Source organism: Alexandromys fortis, unplaced genomic scaffold (genome assembly GCF_014885135.2).
Source record: "Alexandromys fortis isolate MF-2015 unplaced genomic scaffold, M_Fortis_MF-2015_v1.1 scaffold_246, whole genome shotgun sequence".
NCBI lineage: Eukaryota > Metazoa > Chordata > Mammalia > Rodentia > Cricetidae > Alexandromys > Alexandromys fortis.
Genome location: NW_026068131.1, coordinates 990013 through 1015923, shown reverse-complemented (window position 1 = coordinate 1015923; position 25911 = coordinate 990013).

Sequence of the window (25911 nt, the reverse complement as noted above, 5' to 3'; positions counted from 1 at the left end):
TCTCAAAAGGATGGTAGCATTATCCACACACCCCTCAGTGGATGCTCTAATGCATTGATCCTTTTCAGAATTCCCTCCTATGAAACATTTTGCTCTGGTCTATCAGCCTACTGCAATACAAGAGAGACCAATTTTGCCCCTGGGCTCCATGAAAAAAGGCAGACAATCTAATCTTTGATTTGTTTGGGTTCACTCTTCCCTCTTTTAGGATGGCTTATTCCTAGACAGATAATTCTATAGAATCTAAAAGGTCCCAAATCCTTATATCATTTTGTACCTTTTTTTTATTTCCTTTACTCCAACCTGGCAGTTTCTGATGGTACCAGACTACTTCTACTCTTGAGATGCCTAGTTAAATTCATGATTTTACCCACAGAAGTCCATAGTAATCTTTTTATTAAATGAATCTTAGTTGTATTCTTATTATTCTATTCTGAACAAAGTTTCCTTTCTTTTCTGATACAGATAGGCTGAAAATTTTCCAAGTCTTCATGTTCTAGTTCATGTTGTAAAATAACAGCTTGTTCAATTAATCTCTACCATTTCGTATTTCATTATAACCAGGCAGGAGAGCCTACACTAGGCACTTAGCATTTTTCTTAAAAGTCTCCTTGGCAAAATATTGTATCTCATTTCTTACAAATTCTTTATGATATAAAAAAATAGACACAATTTTAGATTAAGGCGAAGATAGAAAGTAAAGTAATAGAGTGGGGCAATATATTTTTATTATTACTTTATTAATACTAAGAATCAAAACTTCCACTTCCTCCCCTCCTCCCACTTCTCTCCTGCTCCCCCACTTACCCCCCCCCACCTACAGTCCTCCTAAGAGAGGACTGTGGGAAGTCCAAGACCCTCCCCCTTCCAACCAGGCTTAGGAAGGTATGCATCCAAATAGACTAGGATCCCAAAAAAGCCAGAACATGCCATAAAGACAAATCCCAGTGCCATTATTATTGGCTTCTCAGTCTGCCCCAATTGTCAGCCACAATCAGAAGATCCAGTTTGATCCCATGCTTGTTCAGTCCATCCCAGCTGGCTTTGGTGAGATCCCATTAGTTCAGGCACACTGTCTCAGTGGGTGGATCAACCCCTCATGGTCCTGACTTCCTTGTTCAGATTCACCCCCTTCTGGTCTTCAACTGGACCTTGGGAGCTCAGTCTAGTATTCCCATGTGGGTCTTTGTTTCTATCTCCATCTGTCACCGGACAAAGCATCTATGGTAAAATTCAAGATAATCATCAGTCTGACTACAGGACAAGGCCAGTTCAGGTACCTTTTCCTCTAGTGACCAGGGTCCTAGATGGGGACATCCCTGTGGACATCTGGGGCACCTTCTAGAGTCAAGCCTCTTGCCAATCCCACAATGCCTCTCTTAATTAAGATATCTTCTTTCCTGCTCCCATATTTGTCCTTTCTCCATCTCAAACATCCCAGTCCCCCAAGCTATCCCCAACCCTCCCCTTCTCCCTTCTCTTTCCCTTCTACCCTTCCCCCCTACCCCTTTTCCACCCCCTTTGGAAATCAGTGTGGCGGTTTCTCAGAAAACTGGGAATCAACCCACCTCAGGATCCAGCAATTCCAGTCTTGGAAATATACCCAAGAGATGCCCAATCATACTACAAAAGCATTCGTTCAACTATGTTCATAGCAGCATTATTTGTAATAGCCAGAAACTGGAAACAATCTAGATGCCCCTCAATGAACGAATGGATAAAGAAATTGTGGGACATATACACATTAGAGTACTACTCAGCAGAAAAAAAAAAACAATGGCATCTTGTATTTTGCATGCAAATGGATGGAAGTAGAAAACACTATCCTGAGTGAGATAACCCTGACCCAAAAAGATGAATATGGTATGTACTCACTCATTAGTGGATTATAGCCATAAATAAAGGACATTGAGCCTATAGTTTGCGATCCCAGAGAACCTAAGTAATAAGGTGAACCCAAACAAAAACATATATAGATCCTCCTGGAAATTGGAAACAGACAAGATCGCCAAGCAAAAGTTGGGACAATATATTTTAACAGACACATCTATTAGAAAAGGTAGGCAATGTCATGATGAATGGCCAGAAATGTCAGTTATAAATATTTAGAAATATATAATAAGGCAGAGGATGAGGAGTTGACTCAGTGCTTCTGAGAATTTTCTGTCTTTACAGAAGACCCAGATTTGGTTCCTAGCACCTACATGCTCCCTTACAGCTATGGGTGACTGCAGTTTCAGGAAATTCAATGTCCCCTAGAAGCTCACATATTTGGCAAATACCCAAGCATGTAAAAATGTTTTTATATTTTAGTCTTTAAAATCTGTTTTATTTTTAAATTTAATTCTTTAGGGATTTGCTTATTTTTGGAGAATTATGTATATAAGGACAATATTTGCCTCATTTTCTTTCTTACAATTTGTCCAATTTCCTTCTGTGATGGCTATTCTTGGTTGTCAACTTGACATCTAAAATGATCTAAAACAAAAGCTGCTGGATATATTAGAGAGGATTTTTTAATTGGAGTTTGATTGGATCATTTGAGGTGGGAGAAGATTTTAAATCTGGGCCATATTTTCTGGTGGCAGCTTTCATAAAGGACATGGATAAAAAAGATCTTTGGCCTCTGCATTCTTCACTGCACTCTCACTGGCACGTTCGTTTTTTCACTGGCATTAAAGCCTACATCTTCAGGATTGGGGCATATGCTACATACAGAAAACCATAGAAGATATAGCACATTTTAGATCAAAGAACTACTCGAGTTTTGTACCTTATGTTAGGAGACAGCCATTATTGGAATAGTCATACCACATCCCATAACCCACTGTAACAAATCCAGTGCATACATATATACATGCACATATTTTTTTCTATCTTTTCTGTTTGTCTGGATAACTCTAATATACACTTTTATGCTGCTCAAACCCATGATCTTCTATTCTTTAATTATTAGTGATGTATATATTTAAATATATAAATATGACATGCTGAGCTCACTTAGTGTTGCTCGGATGTGCATGTGCTTGGAGATGACATGTTCCTGGAGAAGATTGTTCCTTCACATATATTGGCAACATTAAATTGATCAGATAGATAGGTATGTGTGTGTATATATATATATCTTGCCAATCTTTTTAGCTGATCTATTTATATGTGTGTGTGTGTGTGTGTGTGTTTACAGGAATGGGACAATAATAATTTAAAAAGAACTTGGAAACTAGCAAAGAACACAGAAGTGGGAGGAAGGAGAGGGATGGGTGCATTCACATATGAAATTCTTTTTTGTTTTGTGTGCGAGTGGGGTTGAGACATGGTCTCTGTGTGTAGTTCTGGCTTTCCTTAAACTCTCTCTGTGGAAAAGGCTAACCTCCAACTCAAAGATCTCCCTGCCTCTGCATTTCAAATGCTGGTGGATTAAACGCATGTGCCATCATTACTCAGCACATATAAAATTTTTAATTTTTAATGTTTTTATTTATTCTGCCTTGTTGTGCCTGTAAAATAATTATTTTAGAATTGTCCATCATCACCTCTGACTCATACAATCACTCTGTCCTCCTTTTCACATAGACCCCAGAACCTTAAGAGGTCAAGTGTGATAAAAAAATACATTAATAAATGAGTACTCCAAAATTTACATCTTACTACAGAGACACTGGTTCATCCATTTTTATTACTGCTCTAACATAACGGACAGAAATTAGGTTCCACCAAGACATCTACCAGCTAATGAATGGATAATGAAAATGTGGTCCATTCACACAATGAAATGTTATTCAGCTGTTAAGAAAAATGAAATTAAAAACTTCCCAGGTAATTGGATGGCTCTAGACTCAATCATCCTGAGTGGCCACCCAGACAAAGAAAGTCAAACATCGCACATTTTCGCTTATATGTCAATTACATTTTATGCTTTGCATATATGTGCTCTTTTTCAAATACCTACAGAGGTTAGGTAGCTATTAAGAATAGAATGGAGATATTAAATGGGGTAGAGTTGGAAGGGATATGAGGAGGGATAACTAATAATAAAGGACATTTGGGAAGCCATATGAAAACCTACTCCTAATACATGTATAGTATATGATGCATATATATTATGGACAGTGTATAAGGTAAGAGAGAGGGAGAGCTGAGGGGTGGTCGCCCACACCTTTAATTCCAGCACTTGGAATGCAGAGGCAGATGGGTCTCTATGAGTTCGAGGCCAGCCTGGTCTACAGAGTAAATTCTAGGACAGCCAGGTCTGCATAGAGAAACCCTTTTTTTCTCTAATATATATAATGGGTCACCATATACTAGGGGAAGCAATACCCCAAGTAGGCAACATATGCTACCAAACAAACCTTCCAGTATCAGGAATGTGCTACATTTTGTTGAGTCATAGGCCAAAGGTATCCCATAGACTTCCTCTCACCAACACTACAGTGTATTGCTACTGTTAGTGCTTACTTTCAGCAGCAGTAAGACCGGATTGTTGAAGACACCATGCAATAATGACATATGCTCTGGTTAGATATTTTTTTTAACTTGACATAAACCAGAATCATCTGGAAAAAGCAGCTTCAATTGAAAAAAAAATCCTTCCATAAGTTCTCCTATGGGCAAGTTAGTGTGGGAGTTTTCTTGATTAGTGATTAATATGGGAAGGCAAGCTCATTATGAACAGTGCCACTCCTGATCAGGCAGATGTGTTTTGTGTAATAAAACAGACTAAGAAAGAAATGAGAAGGAAGTCAGTAAGCAGAATCCCTCTATATCTTCTACTTCAGTTTCTGCCTTCAGGTTTCTACCCTGACTTTTCTTGATGATGGACTGTAGAGTATTTAAGCTAAGTAAACCTTTTTCTCTCCCAATTGTTTGGTCACGGTGTTTTATCATAGCACTAAAAAACTAACAAAGACATCATAGAATGTAGAATGTGGAGAAATCCAAATGGAAGTTTTACCCCTACTGGCTGCCACTAATAATGCTAGAAGATTCTAAGCATGCTACTGAAAGGGGAAAAAAAAATTACCAACCTCACCCCGTGAGCTATGATAGCTGTAAAATATGCCCACTGGTGCCATAATGACATGAATGCTGGTTTAATTAATCAAAATTTAATTGACTTTAAGGCCCACTTCATGATATAGTTAATGAGCCTAAGGACCTGAGACTAGATAAATCATGGGTCTGGTGGAATGCTTATTATTATTATTATTATTATTATTATTTTGTAAATGAACATGGCAATAAAGATCCATACATCACTTCGTCACCAACAGAGAATCTTCTTCTTGAAGCAGAGTGAAATTAACATTGACACCCACCACTTGACAATGTTCAGAGGAAAAGAAAGTTTGAAATTCCCCACAAACTTTTAACTCACAAACTACTTTTTACTCTGATTCTGCTCTCACAACTTCATTATTTTTCCATTTTTAGCATCAGATGTCAATTTGACTGACTAGATTTGGCCTGCTCTGTTCTCAACCTCATATCTTTATCACTGGGTGCTCTTTGCTTATTTTTCTCTTTTGTTTTCTTTCATTTTCCTTTTGATATAAAAATATAGACTTTAATAGTGTATAAGCTCTTCACATATCTACTTTCTAGGACCAGATTTCTTTACCTCTCACTATTCGGTCTACTCTTGAAAATGCTTTTTATCAACTCCAATTCCTATTGGTCTCCCCTTCTGCTTAGATTTCCTTAAGTCACCTTTTGTTCAACCAACCAAATACTAATTGCTAGTATCATTCTGTTTTTTTTTTAACCTTCCTACTCCTATACACAGTGTCAATATTCCATTGTAAAATAAAAGACTACAAACTATTCATCCAACAACCTAAAGTGAGATGCACAAATTCCAACTGGTAAGCACGAGAAACTGGAAAATCAAGGAAATACGCCTTCCCCAAAAATTACTTATTCCATGTTATTGTCATATACTCATAGAAATATATATACATATATATATATATAATATGTAAAAAAATGCAAGTATACTCCTGGATCAATTCCAAAAAATAAAAACAAAGAATGAAATGTAATAAGAATGTCAATAGAGGATATAAACATCAAGTTCATTAAGAACTAGCTAAACCTAAATAAAATCCTCAAGCCTAAATATTAGAAATTATATCATAAAAAGTTTCATAGAAGTGTCACTGATGAAATGAATAAATGGAAGTATGGAATATCAGGTTATGATGACAAGGAAAGAAAATTAAAACATTCATAATTATAACTTAATACAATCCAGATTTGATATCTATGGGTAATTATGAAAAGACAAAATCTATGAATCATGGGCATAATAAGAGAAAAAAAGTCATACAAAAGACAAATAAAACATTTGTAGTGAAATCACAGAAGAAAACTTTTCCAAATTTAGTGAAAAAGGATGTTCATTCCTATAAAGGTGGCTTTTAACACACCACACAGACTAACCAAAGAAGAACCCCTCTACATGATAACATACTCAAAATACTAAATATGAAAAAGAAAGTGTATTGATAATCATAAGAGAAAAAACACCAAGCTATATCTAAAGGCAGGGTTATAGAAATAACTACATATTTCTCAAGAGTAAATTTAAAGAGGAGGAATGCTCAGAATGATGGAACTCAAGATCTAAAGACTATCTGCAACCTGGACTTATTTGCTGCAGAATATCTGATTACACTGAAGATATGTTTTTGCCAAGGCTCCTTTCTGATTGGTTTAAAAAAGAGCTAAATGGCCAATAGCTAGAGGGGAAAAGATTATGTAGGACTTCCAGGGGACAGAGAGGACTCTGGAAAGGAGAAAGAAGAAATGAGCCAGACACAGACATGAAATGAATCAGACACACAGAATGGGATAGAGGTAAAAGCCACATGGTAGAACATAGATTAATAAAAGGATGGGTTAATTTAAGTTATAAGAGCTAGTTGAAAACAAGCGTAAGCTAAAGGCCAAATATTCATAATTAATAATAAGTTGCCATCTTATTATTTGGGAAATGGTGGACCAAAGATACTTATGAAAAACTATGTCATAATTAAAGGAAAATATTGATGATGAAATAGGCTTATTGAAATAGTAACAGCTAAAATGGATCTACAGAAGACTCTTGAAAAAATGCTTCTGATTAAAGAAAGATAAACACATCCTTGAAGCCACAGCAAAATCTAAACCACATTAGAACATAGTTAAGCAAATGAAGAATAACAAAATTCCAAACACTGTAAATTTTTTGAAAGGCAAGAATTATTATATACTTTGTAACAATAACTAATTATTAATACTTTCAATTCTTCAGTGAAAAGCCTAGCAGATTACTTTAAAAGATGATACATATATTGAATACATATGTATATAATCTAATATGTATTCAATATTCATCTCTCTATATATATTTGTATTCTAAATGAATGAAAAGAGTAAAAATTGTATTACCTTATAATTGCTCAATAATGCCCCTCATAGACAACAGAGGCTAACAAAAATCTCAGATCCAAGAATAATTAAACCTTTTTAGAATTACTTGACAATCAGATTCCACAAACTCCCCCAACCTACCAGGATACAGCCAATACTACTGATTACCTTCCAAAACTTGATTGTGTCATCCAATTGATAAAGACAACACATACTTGAGCCATTATAATATGGAAAAATCAAGTGGGTATTGACTTGGAGACTTCATCCTTACAGGCTAGTTTTCATAGTGCTGGAGGAGAAAAGCAACCATCAGTTTACCTAGCTTTAAACTCTGAAAATTATAATAATGACTAGCTTGGCAAGACATGCCCATTGGTACAATACTGGCATTGACATCATGGGAGTAGCCAAACACTTTATGGTTGCATTTAAGTCCTTCACAGTATGAAACCCATATTTGGTACTATTATCAAGCCAAGTCTCAGTGGTTTGCAAGGTCACTAGTCCTATGGGAGATTCTACTATTCTTATTCTAACAAATGAACATAGTATAACTAACGCCTAAAGATTTTTTACTATAACCTTGAAATAATACACGTGAATATAACCATAAATTCAGCTCTATGGACCCTAATCAGAGAGTTTCTATTTGCAATAGGTTATGGTTATCATGTAGACTCACAACTGGTCAAAGAGCTGATCATATGGGGCTTCAGAATGCTCAACCCTAAATGGAGCATATATACAGTACCACTCCTCCTAAAACTCATGGATCATTTTAGAGATCATAGAAAGAGCCAAGGTGGTCGAAACAGTATCTTCTGGACATGCTAAGGTACTAATTAAGAAAAAATTTCTGGTGAGAGTGAACCAAGAAAATCCCCACGCACTGCTAATGGGAATGTAAACTAGTCCAACTACCACATGTTTATGGAGGTGTCTAGAAAGACAAAAATATATCTACCATATGATCAATCTGTACCATTCCTGAAAGAGTGGAAGTGAACATATGAGACACCTGTACATCCATGTCTAGTAAGACTCAATTCACAATAATGTAACCAACCTAGGTATTCACCAACAGAGAGGTGGATACAAAATACATAGAACATATAAAATTGAACTCTTTAGTCATCAAGAATGATGAAATAATGTTATTTTCAAGAAAATAAATGGAAGTAGAAATAATCACAGTAAGTTAATTAAGCCACTGCCTGGAAGACAGATCTTACAGGCTTTCGCTTACATGTCATTTCTAGATTTTGTATAGATTCATAGAAATATATATATATATATATATCCTGAAAGCAGATGCAAAACTCCTTGTCTGAAAACATATAGTAATGGGAATGTGACGGGTAAAAGAGAGAGAGTCGTGGGTACAATAGAGAATATGTTTAATGGTAAATAAATCCTTTTTAAGAACTGTCCTCATGTAACAAAATAACACACACACACACACACACATAAAATGAGACATATTATTTAGGCTAAATCTATTCCCCATTTAAGTCTTTTAGTTTCTCTCCTACCTGTTCCCACCATTTCCCCCTCTATTTTTGTTTTTTTAAACCCACTGAATGTATCTAGTTCTGCCTTACCATGTATTGATGTAGGGTCATCTACAGAAGCATTGTAACCTCTCAAGAATTTTATCCCTAAAGAAAACAAATCCCTTTCCCTCCTGAAACCATCAATTGCCAATAGTCCCTCACCTAGAGATGAGACTTCATGAGCCCATCCTCCATCCATGCTGGGATTTTATTTTTTAAAATTAAAATGTAATTACATTATTTTCCTTTTATCTCTCCTCTTTCTGAAAACATGCCTGGATATCCCATTTTCCTTGATTTCTCTCTCAAATTCCAATTACTAATCCCTGGAATCAAATATCCTCACAAATAAACCTGGAGGAGTATTTTACTACTTTCTTTTGCATATCTTAAACCATTCAAATCAACAATCAAGATTAATGACTAAAGTCAGTACTGGGGCATTAATCATGGAAGCTTATTTGAGGATAAATTACATGGAGATAAAACAAATTAACTAAAATAAACTGAGAAAGAATTTACCAAGAAATAGAAAGATAGTAAGGAGCAAGTTATTTCTTATGAGTTCAGGAAAATTAAAAGTAAAAGAATATGCTTAGCAATTAAATTTGTGAAAGGTCAAATTAGATGGAAAACTTTTCAAAACTCATTTGATTTAGCAATTACAAGAACAACATTGATAACCTTTAACAAGACGAAAATGGATAAAGATAAGGATATTGCAGTGGATTGAAGAAGGAATTTAAAATGTTAAGGATATAATGTAATTTATACACGCTTAGGTTTTGAAAGAAGAGAAAGTGTGGGGAGGATTAAATACCACATTGGTTTTGCTATTAATTCATATGATGAGTATCAAAAATTAAGATGTCAGTATTCTTAAATTTGCATTGGAAAATGGCTTGTAGAAAATGAAAAATTAAAACAAAGAAATGTAAAAATTGATAAGAATAGCACCTATATAATTAAATGGTATTCAGAAAACACAGAGGTGATGATCACCTTTGCACCTGAGTAGTTACCATGTCATGTAACGGTTGAGGGAGGGAGATAAAATTGGAGGAACTGGTTTTCATCACTGCTCAACTGCTGGTCTCTGGATTCCTCAGCCCGGGAGACATTACTGTTTAATATAAGATTTTCTATGGGGATAGAGCTGTAGTCATCTTTATAACGAGGGGTCATTACACCAGAATGTTTGCTATTTACACTAATCACCTGAAAAGAGGCCTAATTCTGTTATAATCTTCCTGCCTTTCTTAGATAATTAAACTATTGCTTCATTTTGGATTCTAGGTATAGTGAGGCAAAGGATTACGTTAAAGTTCTCTAAAGTCTGTCGTGAAAGGAAGTTGCACAATGTTTTGAATTTATTGAGAGCATCTCTGTGATATACAATTTCAGCTGCATTGAAATTATTCTCTTATTTTCTTTTGTCCTATTTGCCTGTGGGTATCCATGGTTTCAAGGCTGAGTACAAAGGGTATTTTCAATGTCAAACATAATTTAAAAGTTATGATTCATTTGTTGGAAATCTGTTATGCTTCTGTTTAGAATCAGATATTAAGGCCTGTGTGGCATTACTGAAATCTTATATTTTTGTTTTTAACAAGTAAAATCAAAAGACTCTCTCACATCTAAAAGCCAGTAAATATATATGTGTGTGTGTGTGTGTGTGTGTGTGTGTGTGTGTGCCTAAAAGTTGTTTTATTTTCTCTTGTAATGTGACTAACGTGTCATTTGTACAAATAATATAACTGAGCACTTCAGTATGGGATAAAGGTTCTGAAAAAGTGTGTTATTCTGAGATTTGCTTTAATAGCCTCCTTCCAAAATAATCACAATAAACACTGGACAGACATAGGTGGAATAAAATCTGAATATTATTGGTAATTATTGAACCTGTTTAAATTGGCTTATGGAACTTGATATCTATTACATTATTAAAACATTATATATAATGATTCTGAAATATTTAAAATTATGAAAGGTAAAATAATCACAAACTATATGTAGATTTTACCTTCGTAATATTTTGCTTTGCTTTGTGTAGATTTACACCAACAACCTTGAGTTGACTGAGCCTACTGGCTGACAAGAAATGTTTTTCATTAAAAATATTCGTAAAACTACCTCTGCGCTATGTGTTGGATCTTGTGTGTTCCTCAAATTTTCATGTGTCCAAGACTTTACTTTGGAAAGTTGGTAAACTCCTTAAGAAGTGAGTCTTGGAGTTAGGTTTTCAAGTAAGTAGGAGGTATTCTATGGAAGTTGATTTTAAGACCCTGGTCTTTTCTGTTTTCTTTCAATTTCCTGTCACGACATACACAGCTTTTTTAGCCCAACTGTTTTCCATCGTAATGGGCTCCTTGCACATAGATTCAAAAGCAGCAGGGCTGTATTAGCTTCTTTTCTTGCCGCTGTGAGAAAACACTTAGTAAAACAGATTTTAGGGAAGATTTATTTTGACTCACAGTTTGAGACAAGATTTAATCTGGAATGGTGTGGACCGCAGGGCAGCAGGAGTGTGATGTGCCTGGTCATATTCCATCCAGAGGTAAGAAGCAGAGGAAAATGAGTGCTGGTGCTCATCTTGCTTTCTCTAGGACTGAAAGGCCATGGAATTGTGCCACTCACATTCAGGGGAGGTTTGGCCTCTTCATTTACACCTTTTTAAAAACAGTCTTATATACACGCATAAAGGTGTGTTTCCATGGTGATTCTTAAGAATAACGTGTACAAGTTTAACCACCCTAAGAGCCAACTGACTATAGATTGAAACATCTAAAACTGGTAACCCACTCTAATTTAACAAGCCTTCATCACTGGATTAGAGGTAATGGTGCCATTCAATCTCAAATTTTCTTAAGGAAAAAAAAAGAATGCATTTTACAAACCATTTTTAAACGTCTGTTTTAGAAATTGGTATTCAAAGTATTGTTTCATTAAGACATTTTAGATAGAATTTGTTTTTTGTTGACTCTTTCCTCCATAATCCCTCATCCCTCTGCCCCCATTGTGCCTTCCTACCACCAGTAGACCCATTTTTCCTGTTTATGTCAAATGTGTTCTACAACACTTCCCCCTTTCTCAACACTTATATTTCCTTCTGCATGGTCTCCTTTTAGTTTCATGATACATGCTTAAACTCCATGTCCACATACAAATACTATACAAATATGTTTCATATGTTCTAATGTATATTAAAATCTAGACTCTTCCTGACAGAGCATATGTAATATTTGTCTTCCTAAAATGCAGTTACTGTGATTAATACAGGAATATCCAGATATATTTATGAATATTTTCCTGAAATTTTTATGATTATCATTTTTATTCATGACACAAGAACATGCCATTACATATCACGTATTCATTATCTATTCATCTCTTTTTTAATTTATTTATTAAAGATTTCTGTCTCTTCCTTACCGCCGCCTCCCCTTTCCCTTCCCCTCCCCCAACCAAGTCCCCCTCCCTTGTCAGCCCAAAAAGCAATCAGGGTTCTCTGCCCTGTGGGAAGTCCAAGGACCACCCACCTCCATCCAGGTCTAGTAAGGTGAACATCCAAACTGCCTAGGCTCCCACAAAGCCAGTACGTGCAGTAGGATCAAAAACCCATTGCCATCGTTCTTGAGGTCTCAGTAGTCCTCATTGTCCGCTATATTCAGCGAGACTGGTTTTAAACCGGGCTTTTTCAGACCCAGGCCAGCTGGCCTTGGTGAGTTCCTGATAGAACATCCCCATTGTCTCAGTGTATGGGTGCACCCCTCGCGGTCCTGAGTTCCTTGCTCGTGCTCTCTCTCCTTCTGCTCCTGATTTGGACCTTGAGATTTCAGTCCGGTGCTCCAATGTGGGTCTCTGTCTCTGTCTCCTTTCATCGCCTGATGAAGGTTAATATTCAGGAGGATGCCTATATGTTTTTCTTTGGGTTCTCCTTCTTATTTAGCTTCTCTAAGAACCCGAATTATAGGCTCAATGTCCTTTATTTATGGCTAGAAACCAAATATGAGTGAGTACATCCCATGTTCCTCTTTTTGGGTCTGGCTTACCTCACTCAGGATAGTGTTTTCTATTTCCATCCATTTGCCTGCAAACTTCAAGAAGTCCTTGTTTTTTACTGCTGAGTAGTACTCTAATATGTATATATTCCATACTTTCTTCATCCATTCTTCAATTGAAGGGCATCTAGGTTGTTTCCAGGTTCTGGCTATTACAAACAATGCTGCTATGAACATAGTAGAGCATATACTTTTGTTGTATGATAAGGCCTCTCTTGGGTATATTCCCAAGAGTGGTATTGCTGGGTCCATGGGTAGGTTGATCCCGAATTTCCTGAGAAACCTCCACACTGCTTTCCAGAGTGGTTGCACAAGTTTGCATTCCCACCAGCAATGGATGAGTGTACCCCTTTCTCCACAACCTCTCCAGCAAAGGCTATCATTGGTGTTTTTGATTTTCGCCATTCTGACAGGTGTAAGATGGTATCTTAAAGTTGTCTTGATTTGCATTTCCCTGATCGCTAAGGAAGTTGAGCATGACCTTAGGTGTCTTTTGGCCATTTGAACTTCTTCTGTTGAGAGATCTCTGTTCAACTCAGTGCCCCATTTTATAATTGGGTTGATTAGCCTTTTACGGTCTAGTTTCTTGAGTTCTTTATATATTTTGGAGATAAGACCTTTGTCAATTGCGGGGTTGGTGAATATTTTCTCCCAGTCAGTGGGTTGCCTTTCTGTCTTAGCGACAGTGTCCTTTGCTTTCCAGAAGCTTCTCAGTCTCAGGAGGTCCCATTTATTCAATGAGGCCCTTACTGTCTGTGCTGCTGGGGTTATACGTAGGAAGTGGTCTCCTGTGCCCACGTGTTGTAGAGTATTTCCCATTTTATCTTCTATCAGGTTAGGTGTGCTTAGACTGATATTGAGTTCTTTAATCCACTATGACTTGAGTTTTGTGCATGGTGATAGATATGGATCTATTTTCATTCTTCTACAGATTGACATCCAGTTTTGCCAGCACAATTTGTTGAAGATGCTCTCTTTTTTCCATTGTATACTTTTAGCTCCTTTATTGAAAATCAGGTGCTCATAGGTTTGTGGATTAAAGTCAGGGTCTTCTATTCGATTCCTTTGGTCGACTTCTCTGTTTTTATGCCAATACCAAGCTGTTTTCAATACTGTAGCTGTGTAATAGAGTTTGAAGTCTGGGATGGTAATGTCTCCAGACGTTCCTTTATTGTATAAGATTGTTTTGGCAATTCTGGGTTTTTTGTTTTTCCATATAACGTTGATTATTTTCTTCTCCAGATCTGTGAAGAATTTTGATGGGAGTTTGATAGGATTTTGATGGGGATTGCATTGAATCTATAAATTGCTTTTGGTAGAATTGTCATTTTTACTATGTTGATCCTCCCAATCCAAGAGCAAGGAAGATCCTTCCATTTTCTGGTGTCCTCTTCAATTTCTTTCTTCAAAGACTTAAAATTCTTGTCAAATAGATCTTTCGCTTCCTTGGTCAGGGTTACCCCAAGATATTTTATGCTCTTTGTGGCTAACATGAAAGGTGATGCTTCTCTGATTTCCCTCTCTGTTTCTTTATCCTTAGTGTATAGGAAGGTAACTGATTTTTTGGAGTTGATCTTGTATCCTGCCACATTACTAAAGGTGTTTATCAGCTGTCGGAGTTCTTTGGTAGAGTTTTTGGGGTCGCTTATGTATACTATCATATCATCTGCAAATAACGAAAGCTTAACTTCTTCCTTTCCAATACGAATCCCCTTGATCCCCTTATGTTGTCTTATTGCTATTGCTAGAACTTCAAGCACTATATTGAAGAGGTATGGAGAGAGTGGACATCCTTGTCTTGTTCCTGATTTTAGTGGGATGGCTTTGAGTTTTTCTCCGTTTAATTTAATGTTAGCTGTCGGTTTGCTGTAAATAGCTTTTATTATATTTAGGTATGACCCTTGTATCCCTAGTCTCTCCAATACCTTTATCATAAAGGGGTGTTGAATTTTGTCGAATGCTTTTTCAGCATCTAATGAAATGATCATATGGTTTTTTTCTTTCAGTTTATTTATATGGTGGATTACATTGATAGATTTGCGTATGTTGAACCAGCCCTGCATCTCTGGGATGAAGCCTACTTGATCATAATGGATAATTTTTCTAATGTGTTCTTGAATTCGGTTTGCCAGTATTTTATTGAGAATTTTTGCGTCGATATTCATGAGTGAGATAGGCCTGTAATTCTCTTTCTTGGTTGGGTCTTTGTGTGGTTTTGGTATCAGGGTAACTGTAGCTTCATAAAAGGAATTTGGCAATGACTTTTCTGTTTCTATATTGTGAAATACATTAAGGAGTATAGGTATTAGCTCTTCTTGGAAGTTCTGGTAGAATTCTGCATTGAAACCATCTGGTCCTGGGCTTTTTTTAGAGGGGAGATTTTTGATAACTGCTTCAAGTTCTTCGCGACTAACAGGTCTATTTAGATCTTTCACCTGGTCTTGGTTTAGCTTTGGTATATGGTACTTATCTAAAAAGATGTCCATTTCTTTTGTATTTTCCAGTTTTGTGGCATACAGGCTCCTGTAGTAAGATCTAATGATTCTCTGAATTTCCTCTGTGTCTGTGGTTATGTCCCCCTTTTCATTTCTGATCTTATTTATTTGCGTGTTCTCCCTCTGTTGTTTAATTAGTTTGGATAGGGGTTTGTCTATCTTGTTGATTTTCTCCAAGAACCAACTTTTTGTTTCATTGATTCTTTGGACTGTTTTCTGTGTTTCTATTTTGTTGATTTCTGCCCTCAGTTTGATTATTTCCAGTCTTCTACTCCTTCTGGGCACATCTGCTTCTTTTTTTTCTAAAGCTTTCAGGTGTGCTGTTAAGTCCCCAATGTATGCTTTCTCCGTTTTCTTTAAGTGGGCACTTAGTGCTATGAACTTTCCTCTTAGCACTGCTTTCATCGTGTCCCATAGGTTTGAGTATGTGGTCTCTTTATTTTCATTAAATTCAAGGAAGACTTTAATTTCTTTCTTAATTTCTTCCTTGACCCAGGTGTGGTTCAGTAGTTTATTGTTCAGTTTCCATGAGTTTGCCGGCTTTCTGGGGGTAGCATTGTTGTTGCCTTCTAACTTTAATCCATGGTGATCTGATAAGACACAGGTGGACACTGATATTCTTCTATTCGTCTTTTGATAGACATCTAGTTTAATCATTGCTATTGTGAATAGAGAAGTAGCAAGCATCTATGTGGTTATCTCTGTAGTAAGATGTAGAGTTTGGGGAGTTTGTGACAAGGAATGGTACAACTGGGTCATACTGAAGCTCTAGCATTTATTGTTTTCAGATAATTCCACATCAATTTTTCATAATGACTACAAATGTTTATGATACCACCAGCAGTAAATAAGGGTAAACGTCACATTCTTTTTGTTGTTGTTGTTTATTTTTTTTAGTTGTTGAAAAATATTTCTGCCTCCTTTCCGTTTCCCATTCCCTCCTCCTCCTCCCACACATCGTCCCTTCCCGCTCCCCTCCCCTCTACCCAAATCCTCTCCCCGTACCCCCATTCCATTCCCCCTCCCTCTTGAGACTGAAGAGCAGTCCAGATTCCCTGCCCTGCAGGAAGTCCAAGGTCCTCCCACTTCTATCCAGGTCCAGGAAGGTGAGCATCCAAACACGCTAGGCTCCCACAAAGCCAGTTCATGTATTAGGATCGAAACCTAGTGCCATTGTCCTTGGCTTCTCATCAGCCTTCATTGTCCGCCATGTTCAGAGAGTCCGGTCTCATCCCATGCTTATTCATTCCCAGTCCAGCTGGCCTTGGTGAGCTCCCAGTAGATCAGTTCCACTGTGCAGGTGTCCAGGGAGATGTCCCCAGATAGTACCTTGGGCAACTGAGGAGAGGGAACCTGAAATGACCCTATCCTATAGCCATACTGATGAATATCTTGCATATCACCTTAGAACCTTTATCTGGCAATGGATCGAGATAGAGACAGAGACCCAAATTGAAGCACTAGACTAAGCTCCTAAGGTCCAAATGAGGAGCAGAAGGAGGGAGAACATGAGCAAGGAAGTCAGGACAAAGAGGGGTGCATCCACCCACTGTGACAGTGGAACTAAACTTCACATTCTTAAAAGCATGTTACCATTCATTTACTTTCTAATAACCATTCTGTCTGTGAGGGAGATGAAATTGCAAAATACTTTTAATGTGTATTTTACTCATTGGCTACAGATGTTGAATACCCTTAAAATTATTTTTAGCCATTGTGTTTTTTTCCTTTGAGAAAGGTCTGTTCTTTTCATTTGCCATTTATTAGCTGGCACTTTGGATTTGGTATTTAATTTTAGCAGTTCGTTATATATTTTAAACATTAATCCCTTGACCGTAGTGTTATTGATAAAGATTGTTCTCCTGTTCTATAATATGCTTATTTATTCTGCTTAACAGTTCCTTTTATTGTACAGAGCTTTTTAGATTTCACAAAATTCCATTTTTTAATCTTTAGAGACCATTACCGTTATTGGAATTGTTTTCCTGACTATGCATAAACCTTGAAATATTTTCTCTATGTTATTTTCGCCACTTTCCGCTTTTTAAGTTTTAAAGTTTTATTCCACTTTTAATTGATCTTTGTGAAGTACAAGACATAATGGATCTTACAGTATTGTATGAGTTTATTTCAAAGTTCTCTAATATTTTCCATTAACCCACCTGTTTTTATTATTCTTGATATTATTGAGCTCTACATATTTCTCTGCTCTGCTCCCTTCCTCTCCCATCCCCTTCAACCCTCCCCCATGGCCCTCATGCTCCCAAGTTACTCTGGAGATCTCGTCTTTTTCTATTTCCTATGTAGTTAGACCCATGTATGCCTCTCCTAGGGTCCTCATTGTTGTCTAGGTTCTCTGGGACTATGACTTGTAGGCTGGTTTTCTTTGCTTTATGTCTAAAAGCCACTAATGAGTGAGTAAATATGATATTTATCTTTCTGGGTCCTGGTTACTTTCTGGGTCCTGGTTACTTCACTCAATACGATGTTTTCTAGATCCATCTATTTACCTGCAAATTTCAAAATGTCATTGTTTTTTTTTTTTTTCCTGCTGTGTGGTACTACTCCATTCTGAAAATGTACCACATTTTCCTTATTCATTTTTCAGTAGGCATTTAGGTTGTTTCCAGGTTACGGCTATGATAAACAATGTTGCTATGAACATAGTTGAGCACATGTCCTTGTAGTATGATTGAGCATCATTTGGGTATATACCCAAAAGTGGTATTGTTGGGTTTTGACATAGGTTGTTTCTTAATTTTCTGAGAAATCGCCATACTGATATGCAAAGGGGCTGTACCAGTTTGCATTCCCACCAGCAATGCAGGAGTGTTCCCTTTACCCCACAAACTTTCCGGCATAAGTTATCAGTATTTTTGATCTTGGCCATTCTTACAAGTGTAAGATAGAATCTCAGAGTTGTTTTGGTTTGCATTTCTCTGATATCTTAGGGTGTTGAACATTTCCTTAAGTGTCTTTCAGCCATTTTAGATTCATCTTTTGAGAGTTTTCTGTTTAGGTCTGTGCCCCATTTTTTTATTGGATTATTTGTTCTTTTGTTGACAATATCCTTGAATTCTTTATTTATTTTGGGGATCAGTCGTCTGTCTGATGTGGGGTTGGTTAAGATCTTTTCACATTCTGTAGGCTGCCGTTTGGTCCTGTTGAACATGTCCTTTGCTTTACAGAAGTTTTTCAGTTTCAGGAGGTCCCATTTATTAATTGATTCCTCTGTGTCTGAGCTACTTGGGGTTTTATTTAGGACATGGTCTCTTGTTCCAATGCATTCAAGTATACTTCGCACTTTCCTTTCTATGAGATTCAGTGTAGTTGGCTTTATGTTGAGGTCTTTGATTCATTTGGACTTGAGTTTTGTGCATGTTGATAGATACAGATCTATTTTCATTCTTCTACATGTTGATATCCAGTTATACCAGCACAATTTGTTAAATATTTTTTTCCATTTTATATTTTTTGTTTCTTTGTCAAAAGTCAGGTGTTCATAGGTGTGTGAAACAGTATCTGGGTCTTGATTTGGTTCTATTGGTCCTCCTGTCTGTTTTTATGTCAATACCAGGCTGCTTTCAGTACTATAGCTCTGTAGTAGAGTTTGATGTCAGGAATTGTGATGCCTCCAGAAGTTCATTTTTTGTACTGGATTGTTTTGGTTATCCTGGTTTTGTTGTTGTTGTTGTTGTTTTTGCCACATAAAGTTGAGTACTATTCTTTTGAGGTCTGTGAAGAATTTTTCTGGGATTTTGGTGGACATTGCATTGAATCTGTAGATTGCTTTTGGTAAGATTGCCATTTTTACTATGTTAATTCCACCTACCCAAAAGCACGGCAGAACTTTCCATATTCTGGTGTTTTATTCCATTTCTTTCTACTAATATTTAAAGTTCACCATGACTAAATAATGTAATTTGGGGTCAGATTTTATGAGAACTTCAACAGTGTTCTTTCTTGTTACATGTGTAAGATGAAATCAACTCCAGAGGAGGTCTCTGCTAGAGCTTGCTCCCACAAAGGTTACTGGCTTTGGCCTGCTCCCATAGAGGTCATTGGCTCTCATGTCCACTCTCTCTTATGTGACATGTGGTGGTATACATATATATGGCAATTGATAATGGGATCTTCTATGGGTAGTATGATATGTACCTCAAGATCTGGAGATAGAGTAAAAATGAGGGAAATCTTCTGGTGGCCATTTATGTTCTATGCAGACCTCCTTTATGACCGAGGTCTGCCACATGAGTATGAGGATACCCTGAAACAATTGAAGGTGTAGAGCACACATTGCCATCCTTAAGAATAGGAGAGTTGTGACAAAATTTTTGAAAAATATCCTTTGTGATAGCTGCACAGCAGTCCCATGGGTAATATGACAAGCACTGAGGCCAAGATGTCTGTCAAGCAGAAACTTTCTTGTGTAGGGGTAAGATTACAATAAAAAAGAAGCATGACACTAATTTCTCCACATTAACTTCTGATTCTTCTGATACCTGACAAAAGAGAGGAAGGGATAAAGTTTAACTTGTCATTTCTTGCATCTGGTGGTCCAAAATAATCGTGTATAAATTACATCTGTGCTAAAGAGAAACTACTGGGATCCAAAATTGTGAAACCCATAGGAAGAGTTAAAAATAGCAAAGGGCCTAAACAATGAAGAAATGTTAGAAGATACCCCTCAGGTCCAACTGCTAATACAGAGCAAAGGAAAACTCCTCGATTCAGTATACAGATGGTGGTTTTAATAATGACATGGTGTAGAAAACCATTATACTCAGGGACTATTCTGTCTTGGAAGTTCTTGAATTGAGAAGCAAGAGGTGAAAGAAACTTTCATAGCCTGATCTGTGAGTCTGTGAGACATGGATGCAGCTGGAGTGAGTCTGAGTACTGTAAAGCAGAGAAAGAGAATAGTGTAGCCATTGCTTCGTTCCAGAGATGAAAGTTCCATAGCCTGAAGCAGTTTGAGATAAATCTGTCCCTGATGTACTGATTCAGGGGCATGTGATAATCACAGTGTGGGGGGTCTCAACATATTTCAGGAACTAGAAGACAACAGATAAGCTACAGGAGCTACTGAGGTAATTTGGTACTCAGTTCACTGGACCCAGTAAGACTGTGTTTGCCAGTCCATTAAAAAATCAAGTATTTCATTTGGGACATTGGGACTGGAATGAGACTATATTTGCCGAGACTCATATTGGCCATGGTCTTTATGCAGTGATGGAGATTTTATTTGATCTAAATGACTTAGAATGACATGTAAATCAGGTCCGCTATGTGAATAAAAATTGCAAAGTGCTAAAGAAATCTAGAGATGAGAGACAGGCAAAACAGACAAATGGATCTGATCTGTCTGAGTCACTGAAAGGAATATGTAGCATGATTTATGTTGAGTTAGAATTCTTAAGGGAAAAAAAGTGATGGAAAGCCAAATGGGCTAGTGAGCTTTTAGAAAGTTTTAAAGCCAAAAGAGTTGATAGAAGGCAAAAAGGATAATGTGGTGAAATGAAAAAGACCACCCTTGTCCTAGGGTCAAGCAATTAGCCACAGAATAAACTGGGTGCACTTCTCCCCTACAAAAAATATATGTTGGGGTTGATATGATTTGCCATACCTACTCTGAGCCCTGTGGCTTATGGTGAAATAACAACAGAAACTACATCCATACTGTCACTTTAGAGCCTATCAGACCCACAGGTCCATGTTGAATATAAGTCACAATAGGTCTGAGCATGGCCTTACTCTTTCCTGGCCATGGCGTTATTAGAGCTGATTGAGCTCATTTGACCATAGAGAAATTAATGGAGGATCCATTGCAAATACCCAAGAATAAGGAGAAGTAGCACATGGCTAGGGATCATAGATTCAGCTATATAAATAAGGTAGTATCTCCCATCCATGCCATGTCAGTCCTTCTGAGAAAAAATGATATAAACAATGGAGTCCTTTCATTCTGCATTAGACTTTGCTAACATTTTTCCTTTAGTACATTCTTAACTACTTATTCCTAAGATGAAATGATACTTTGAATGGTTGGTGACGAATTTTCAGAGATCTTGTTGATCTTCTGCAAATAGGTTTTACGCAGACCATATAATGCTTACCTCTGAAATTCTTAGAGATTGTCCAGGCTTATTTATGAATGACTTGAAACAAATTAGAGTTATCTGAGTAGACAGAACCACAGTTGAGAAAATTCCTTCATAAAATTGGCCTATAGGCAAGACTTTGGGGGCATTTTAATAATTAGTGATTTATTTGTGAGGCTCTAACTCATTGCTGGTGGTGGCACCCCAGGGTAGGTAGTCATGGGGTATGGAGAGCCAACCAGTAAACAGTACTTCCTCCATGACCTCTGCATAAATTGCTGCCTCTAGGATGCTTCCTTGATTTTCTGCCCTGATTTCTTTAGATGATGGACTGTGATTTGGAACTGTAAACTGAAATAACCCTTTCCTCACTGAGATATTTGCAGTCATTTTTTTTTAAATCACAGGAGTGGAAAACCTAACATAGCTCTAGAAAACCTTCTGGAAAAAAAACAATAAAACAGTAGCTTTAAAATGTGGATGAAGGTGTCCGGTATGGGTGCCTTTTTAGCACTCACAGAAATTATCATGTTAAATGAAGAACATAATGTCAGGAATGGACAGCCTTCTTATGGGTTGTTGGTCAGACAATCCACAGACACCCTCGGAATGGTAAAGGTTATTGCCACTGCTGCTTGTTGTATGCCAAAACTAGATAGTAAGACACTATTCCTGAAAATGCCACACCCTTTGGTTTCTGGACATAGAGAAATCAAGCTAGGAACAAGCTCTAAGCTGTCTAGCTACTGACTGGCTATAATTTTAACAGAAGGGACATGGAGGCCGCTAGAAAAGGACTGTTGCCAACAATCCTACTCAGCTGTACATTCTGCATGCCATGCAACTGAAATGCATTATGCTCCATTGCAATGTGTGCTAGCTGGTGCAACAGTATCATGAAATGTTATGAGAACACCCAACAACTTTCTGTTTGAAAGTGAGGTCCATTCCAGAAGACAGAATGCATATTTAATACTATAAGCCAGGATAGAAACTCATAGCTGAGAAAGCCCCAGTAGGGAAGCAACTTCTATTTGTTGTTTTTATTTAATGGATTTTATATGCCTGACAAATTGCCTTTTAAGCACCCATATTTATGCTTATAGTGTGCTGCTGCAATCTGCCTTGGTAGAGAACTTCTTATAGTGAGTGGTATTTGCTACTAGAAGGAATAATAACTAGTTAAATATTGAGAATAAGTAATTGTTGAGGGGCCATGGCTTCCCAATGCTCAAAAACGGATCATGGACATACCACACATTCCAAGGATCAGGGAACACAGTGGAAGAGGGGGTTAAAGGAACGTAAGAGCTTAAGGAAAGGGATGCATCATTAAAGTGTGGTCATATCCTTTCAGACATAATGTGATGCCATCTTTGATAGACAATATTTTGGCCAGGTATTCATGGCAAGCAATTGAGAAAACAATAGTGATAGATAGGTTATGGTAACAGTAGTGGAGTTATTGACAATATTGAGTAGATGAAGATAGGGCATAGGATCCTCATGAAGGTCCAGCCCATGCTTCTGCTATCTATTATTCCCCTAACTACTAGTAGCCTTAGGAGATGTTATGGTATATAGAAAGTTGCAAAGGATAACTGTAAGAAACACTTCATGACTCAGTTCCTCTAACATTGAAATCAGTGGTGGACCGGGATGTTGGAGGAAGGGCTGTTAATTAGTTTCCTGCCGCTTAGCCCCAAAATAATCACACAGAAACCATATTATTTAAATCACTGCTTGGTCCATTAGCTTTAGCTTTTTCTTTTTCTTTCTTTATTAAAAATTTCTACCTCCTCCCTCCTCCAATTTCCCTTCCCCTCCCCCTCCCTCTCCAGTCCTAAGAGAAGTCAGGGTACACTGCCCTGTGGGAATTCCAAGGCCCTTCTCCCTCCACCCAGGTCTAGGAAGGTGTGCATCCAAACAAACTAGGCTCCCAAAAAGCCAGTACATGCATTAGAATCAAATCCCAGTGCCATTATCATTGGCTTCTCAGTCAGCCCCCGTAGTCAGCAACATTCAGAGAGTCCAGTTTGATCACATGCTTGTTCAGTCCCAGTCCAGCTAGCCTTGGTGAGCTCCCATTAGATCAATCCTACCATCTCTGTGGGTGGACGCACCCCTCGCTGTCCTGACTTCCTTGCTCATCTTCTCCCTCCTTCTGCTCTTCATCTGGACCTTGGGAGCTCAGTCCAGTGCTCCCATGTGGGTCTCTGCCTCTATCTCCATCCATTGCTGGATGAATGTTCTATGGTGATATGCAAGATATCATATCACCATATGTGTGGCTATGGGACAAGGCCAGTTTAGGCATCCTCTCCTCTGCTGTCCAAAGACCTAGCTGGGGACACCCCCTTGGACACCTGGAAACCCCTCTAGAGCCAAGTCTCTTGCCAGCCCTAACATGGCTCCCTTAATTAAGATATCTTCTTCTCTTATATTAATTTAACCCATTACTATTAATCTATGTATCACCACGTGGCAGTGCCTTCCCGGCAAAGTTTCAGCATTTCTGACTCTGGCAGTGACTCCATGGCATCTCTCTGATTTCGCCCTTCTTTTTCCCAGCATTCAACCTATCTTTCCCTGCCTACATAAGTTCTGCTTTGCTATAGGTCCAAGACAGTTTCTTTATTCATTAATGGTAATCACAGCACACAGAGGGGACTTTCACATCACTGGGACTCTGTGGTGATGTAGTTGCTTGGGGTAATACACACTCAAGTAAGTACTGTAACCCCTTGGCTGTGTTCTCTAAACCAAGTTAATGCATTGCTTTGACAAACTCAAACTGGACTTTGATGGAACCATTATTTGGTGCCTCACTGATGCTCTCTCTGTCCATATTTTATGTCCTTACATTTGCTTGATTGCAATGTTCATGTATATTCTCCATGTTTGCTCACAACAGCCTGATTACCCATTCCTCTGCGGTTCTTTCACTGGCAGAAACAATACAGATCAGTGGGGTGTCTGCAAATAGTGGCATCTGGGACAGTAGTGGTGGTCACCAGGGGTCTATTCATGGGAAAAGCTAATTGGCAGTGCCTGTCCTTTGAGCAGTTCACTGGCCTAATCTACAGGGCAGCTATGGGTGATACAGTACCAGCAGCTGCAGCACTGCAGCAGTGGGTACCCAAGGCCATGTGTGGGAGTTCACTCTTGTGCCGAGCAAATATGGTCAGAGATCCAGGAGCTGGCCGCAGCAGCTTGGCTCATTGATGCTACAGCCCCAGTCCTCCTCCTTTCCCTAACTGTATTCAGTCACTTAGACACAGCTTCTAACCTACCAGTTTATCCAGACTTCTATTATCCCACCCCATTTTATCCTAATGACCAATCAATTTACCTCACATTTCCCTTCCATGCGGCCACTTCTCAACAAGGACTAGCAGTGTCACATTTAGAAAGGTACATAAGTATAATCACTGTCTATAACTGCTGTGTGTGTCACTTGCCCCTGACCATTTTCTTTATGATATCTTTTATTCTCCTCTCCCACCTTTTGGGAGCTTACCCTTTACTGAATCTGATACTTGGAGAAACTAAAGCCCCTAGAGCACTTTTAATTCCACACATTTGTTTCTGCGGCAACGGTGTGACCATGCCAGGAAGAGGTTCTGTTTAATCAAGTTTAATTCCCAGGCTGTTGCACCTACAGTCAATATGTCCTTTTTAGGCGACTGGCTACTGAGTTGCTCTTTTAGAGCTTAAAATAGTACAGGGGCCTGCACTAAGGAAGAAACAGCTTTCATTAGCTTTCGCTTTATTTATTTATTTTTAATTGAGCACATACATAGTCACAAAGGATTTGTAAAGGTTTGTAGTTTCAAACACTTGAAAAATTATTCCCATCAAAATATACTTAAGTACAAAAACCAGCTGACACCCAATAATCAGAGTGAACCAACTCTGAACCCTTAATTTGACAGCTCCCCTTTTGAAAAGATCGTCTGGATAGAGCTTGGAGCTCCAAAACTTCATAATTCACTCCTGCCGGTTGTCAAACAGTACAGTTTTGAAAGCAGGTGCTTCGTTGAGGTGAAGGGTTTCCCTCATCTGTAACCTGTTTCAGATCCATTCCAGGGTAGCACACTGTTCCAAAGTCCAACATCAATATTCAGTCTTGGGGAAGTTTCAGTGTTCCATATAAACGAGCACACATGAGTAAAATTCAGGATTTTTTTCTTTTTTTTTGCAGTTTGTGAACTATCTTGGCAGAAAAATGGTTAAATATAACACCATCAAACACTTTAAGCACACTTTCGAAGAGCACCGTAATGAG